The sequence below is a fragment of the Polistes fuscatus genome, unplaced genomic scaffold (assembly GCF_010416935.1).
Source record: "Polistes fuscatus isolate 324 unplaced genomic scaffold, CU_Pfus_HIC Scaffold22, whole genome shotgun sequence".
Taxonomy (NCBI): domain Eukaryota; kingdom Metazoa; phylum Arthropoda; class Insecta; order Hymenoptera; family Vespidae; genus Polistes; species Polistes fuscatus.
The window spans coordinates 1,979,270-1,985,231 of NW_025113099.1; positions in this window are offsets into that span (position 1 = coordinate 1,979,270).

Sequence of the window (5,962 nt, forward strand, 5' to 3'; positions counted from 1 at the left end):
GAATTCGTTTACCTAGCATATAGAAAAAGCTTAAGGGAAAGTTAGGGTATTTCTAAGGTATTTCTAAGAAACATTATATTTATTTAAGACAGGGCTGGCATGATTTTCTGCGGTGCCCGATTCCAAAATTTTATAGACCTACTATACAGGGTGTCCCGCAAAATATCTGATAAGTTTTCATAGATCGCTGGGTTTTTCAAAACGCGAAGCTGGGCTCCGACGAATGCTCTGAATCTGCCTCGTGTCACTTTTACTTTAATGAATGATAAATCGAATACTTTAAAAACCTCCCTTGAGATATAATTTGATTCCATTGTTTTAAATATGTTGTTAACGGTAACTAATTTGGTTTCCAAGGATTCCTATACGTCATCCGAAAAAACTATGAGTCAATCGGCATGAGTGTCTAATTCTCATCGCATTTAACATTATTCATAATTAATCAGATTATCGAGACAAACAAGGGTGATAGAAAGTATTTCGAAAATGTAAACCAAATATCTTATGCATATCTGATTCATTTGTAAAATATTATCGTTAAAAACAAACAAAAACAAACAAACAAAAACAATATTATCCTAAATGGCATCGTATCGTAATCTGGTTATTTATCACAAGTTCAAATTTTAACGTTATGTCCTGTTGCGAAGGGGTTGATAACATCGAACGTTCACCTGGTACTGGCTGTTGCGGTACGTATTTCAATTTATTACAAAATAACAATAATTATCTTCGATCAAAAAATACATCGATAAATGAAATGGGGTGTAATTAATAAATACGTAGGAACAAATTGTACGATTGGATCGAGCGGTTGTTCCGCTTCCGAATCTCAAATTCGTTCTTGCCAATGTCAAAAGAACGTAGGTTGTTTAAATCGCAATGATTGCGGTGGATTTCGTCCTAGCGGTACAGCAGCAACGGGTGCATGTCCTGGACCGTGTCAATGCTTAGAAGAAGAGATTTGGAATAGTAACGCACCACCCAAACCTAACTGCGAATGGTTGACCAATTTTTCCGAACTTCGACGCCAATGGAGTAATCATGCTCGTAAACAGAACTGCAAGTGTTGCAACTGTCGATCGAGGTGAGTAAAATCATTAAATTTAAATAAATTAGATAGCAAATGAGTTTTTAATGGTTAACACAAATTGTTTCCTCGATCGATAATGTTAACGTTTATTATATCGATAAAGGTAATTAGATAAAACATAAATTAATGATTTCAGAAACGATAGGGATCGATCAAATTGAAAATTGTACGCTAATATATAATATATATATATTATATATTAATAATATATATATTATAATATATATAAATATTAATATATTAATAATTATTTTTTATTATTTTTATTTATTTATTATTTAATTATAATATTATTAATATATAATATATATATATTATATATTAGCGTACAATTTTTATATATATATATATTTTTTTTTAATATATATTTATTATTTTGTATTTTATATTTTATTTTGAAATTTCATTGGATTCACAGTAAAATTGCTACCCCCTGTCGACCGTGTTTGCCAACGACGCCTTGCACCTCCGGCTTTGTCTTACCATCGTCGGACTGTCAGGTATACCGAGGTAGACTCACGTCGAGAGACCACATGTTTTCTATTTAAAGCGTTCTCAAGGACAAATCTTTTTTGTAGCAACGATGAGAGAAAGTTAAAAGGATAAAAAAAGAGATTTTGTAACAATTGAAAGCACGAAGCGTAGAATAATTTATGAAACTAGGTAAAAGAGGATTGTTTTCACGAAAAATATTGTCTTCATCGTTGCTTCGAAATTTGAAAGAGTTCATTCGCACATACGTTGATATAATATAGCGAGAAATGAAAGGTTTTTATTTCTCATTTTCGTTAGGATCATCGTTTAGCCGGTGGTGCAAGCGATAAAAGAGATTTAAGTCCAGCGGAATCAACGTCCTCGAGGGAATCTCGTAACGTCGTTCGAAGAGAGGTTGGGGGTGGTTGTCCACCACCGGGTTGTGGTCGAGCTTGCCCAACGGGACGATGTCGATCACCAAGTACGGATCGTTCGTCTTCGTGTTCGTGGAATCCTTGCTCGGTAGCTCGACCCTCTTCCCCTTGCAGACCGCCGATCGTCTGCCAATCTCCGTGTTCTCCTTCCCCGAAGTCTATTTTAAAAAAAAAGAGAAGTTGTTGTCAATGCACGGGCGGTTATTGCATGTGCCAACCGATGCCACGAAATTGTAATTGTCCCCCGCCGGTTCAAATCGATGCCCGAGCCGAACGAGATTGCACTTGTAATTGTCCGTCATCTCCGGAATGTGCATGTCCGCCTAGCGAACGAAGATTTCCTAGAACAATGGTTAAATGTCCTAACAGTAGATTATGTTGTCCCCTGGTACGATTACCGCCCGGTCCAAAGTGTCAGTGTAATCGGTGTCAGCCCTGTTTGCCGGCACCTTGCGATCCCTGTACCTCCAGCATCTGTCGGAATGTCATTCCAAGAGGGAATCCCTGTTCACCGTGTCCTCCGCGTTCACCTTGTCGACCTAAATCTCCGGATCTTCAGGTCCGAGGGTGCCGCCGCTCACCGTCACCCAGTTGTCGCAAATCACTGGAACGATATTGCATCGCTGGGAATTCTTGTCGCGATGATATTTGCGACGCTTGTCCTCCGCGTCTTATCAAGGACGACAGATCATCATCGCCGGGAAATTGCGGAAGAACAGGTCAGTCTTCGACGATTTGTCGTAGACGAGCAGGCGGGGATGATACGCGACAAGAAATGATCGCGATGATGAACCACGACGACGATAATAACAACGACAAGGATGAGTCAACCGATACGAATGTTAATAATACGAATAAATCGCGCGATCCTTTCTCGTCGGGATATTGCGAGAAAGGAGCCAAGAATAGGGAACGGGAACGGGAACGGGAACGGGAGGGGGGTGGGACAACGTGTTCCTGCGAGTTGGATTCGCATGATTGTTATCGACGTATCGACAGGTCTGACGAAATTCGATCGGACGTTGCTTTCAATCATACTTCCAACTTGAATACGGTTAGTCGCTTTGCTTATCAACGTCACGATAAATCCGATCAAGGGGGTGGAATCGATATCGATTATGATTATTCTCGCAATTTAGGTTCGATAGATGACGATTCATCTTGTCATCCTCGTCGTTATCATCGCGATACAAATATTATTAATAATAATAATAATAATAATAATAATATTGCATACGATTGTTCTCGCAAGAAATCATTTAAGGATTGTTCCAAATGTCGTTGCAGTCGCAACGACGAGACCGGATGCGATATTTCTTGCGATCATTGTTGTTCTTACGTGCCTACCAATATTAAGGACGAACCATCGCGATGTCGTTGCGCTCCCGATGGAAATGGTTGCGATAAAACGTGCAATTATTGTTGCGCTTTTAACGATTCAAACGTGATCACTGCTGCCGACAACGTTTCGGTAACGCGAGACGAACGAAAGGACGTTACGAGCGTTATCTCGAACGGTGATAACGATAATCGACGAGTTCGGGAAAGTAATAAGGGTGTAATAAACAAATCGTTAAATGAGGTGTCATGAATCTTGTTTGCGTCACGCGCAGGATAAGCAAGACTCGTTAATGGGTTTTCATTTTATTTCATTTTCGGACAATGCTTATGATTTGATAATTTTATTCTATGTCATATATTTATATATATACAGACAGATAATTTATTTATTTGTTTAATATAAGTGAAAGTATTTTTACACGCGTAAATGTGTATCTTTCTAGCGATACTATTATAATATATACGTGTAAACGCTGTTAGTTTGAATATATCGGAAGATCGTGCAAGGAATGAACGAATTACGCTGAAAATAATTGAAATTGAATTGAATTATCAATAAAAGTCTAATTGATTTTCATTAGAAAACTCGTCCTTGCACGCTATCGAGAATGAGATAGACATTTACTTGTATCCTTGTCTCTGTATCTCACCAAAGGGCCAATGTGACACGTGGTGTGGTGGGTCCGGTAGGTGGAGATTACACAACTACAACGATAGCATGGAATACACGTACACAGACATGTCGGTGCGATTGGAAGAAAGAAAACGTGTCCTGCAAAGACATCGTCTCTTACATCGGAGCCATCGGTCATTCCGCACTCTCACCTGGCCCTCTTACCCTTCTATCCTTCGTCCTATTAATTCTTATCGCAATCATCTGGTCATCAGGATTAACCCTTTATCACCGTTATATTTTCCCACAAAAATTATGCCTCAGATATTTCGGTCGATGATTAAACGAAACTTTCATGAAAAACACGACCAGACTTTGTTTTCTTCTTTTTTATTATTTATTTTCTTACATTTTTTTTATTTATTTATTTATTTATTTATGATTAGATTATTTTATTTGGGCTCATGCATATGACAAATTTTTCTCTTTTTTTTTAATTATATTTGTTCCGGTATAAACGAAAGAAAAGAAACCAACGACACGTGTTTTATTCAACGAGTGTTATTTTAAATGAAGCGTAGAATTTTGACAGATGTAAGAAGATATCTCGGATGAATCGAGAAAAACTATTCGTTTTATTTGATTAGAAAAGGATCAATGTCTAACGTGACTGTTTTATTTGATTATTCTGAGAATATTTATTTCTTACGTGTCATACTTCTATTCAGACAACATCATTGAAGAGGGTGTCGAGATAACATGAAAATCTGTTACCCAGCTGGCAACGAATTATAGAAATACAGATCCTTCGAAGAATTATTCTTTTATATCTTTCGAGAAATAACTTTTGTAAAAGATAATATTTCTAAATCGTAATTGTTCAAACTAATTTACGACTTTTAAAGTATTTCTTTGAAAATTTTTCATACCACGGTCCAAACTAACAATTGTTTATTTTCTACAGAAAATCAAAATAATTTATAACTAAGAATTAAGGGATTTTAAGAGAAAAGAAAAGGTTGCCTTGAGTAAATTTGAAAGTAGCGTGAAAAGCTTTTATTTTAGGATTATAAATGGTCAGTGTGGTCTTTTTCTTGATTTTATCTTTTTTTTTCATGGATATTATAGAAAAATAAATAAAAGGCAGTCTTCGAAAAGTACTTTTTTGTTCTCTTCTTAGAAAAATCTGGCAAAGATAGTAAATCTAAAAGTATTCTGTCTAAAATATTGTTTAGTTATCACTTTTTCTTAAATTCTTCACAATTAAAATGATTTGATGGATGTTCACGAGGTATACAGAATGACTATTAATTATAAACGTTGCAAGAACAATTTTAGTATATCTCGAAAGGTACATAATAGAACCCGTTGACGTAGGAATTTGGATTATGAACAATGATGAGGAATATATTCGAATAATAAATCTAATTCCTACGTTGTAGTTTCTATTTAAAATAATAAGAAGTATGATTGTTCTCTCTTGAATGTAATTACAAATATTATAAATAAAAAAGAAGAAGAAGAAGAAGATGCCAACAACAAGAACAAAAATGTAGAATTAAAATATTCATGAAAAAATATTGAAAAATATTGACAAATTCGTCTAAGTTAAATGCAATTATTATTATAATTTAATTATATAATAACTTTATTTATTATATTTTTATTTTATTTATTTTCTTACTCCGCCCCTTTCGGGTTTGGAGGATATTTATTATATATATATAATAATAATATAAATTAATATATTAATTTTATTATTAATATATAAAATATAAATTAATATAATAAAATATAAATAATTATAATATATAATATAATAAAACATAATACATAATAAATAAAATATAATATTATAATTACAATATATATATTTATTATATAAATTATATTTAACTATATAATTAATATTATAATAATTATTATAATTGAAGTAACATTTAATTGCGTTTAACAACGGAGATGCATTTCACGCCTCCCTCTACTTTTATCTTTCAAACGAGATGA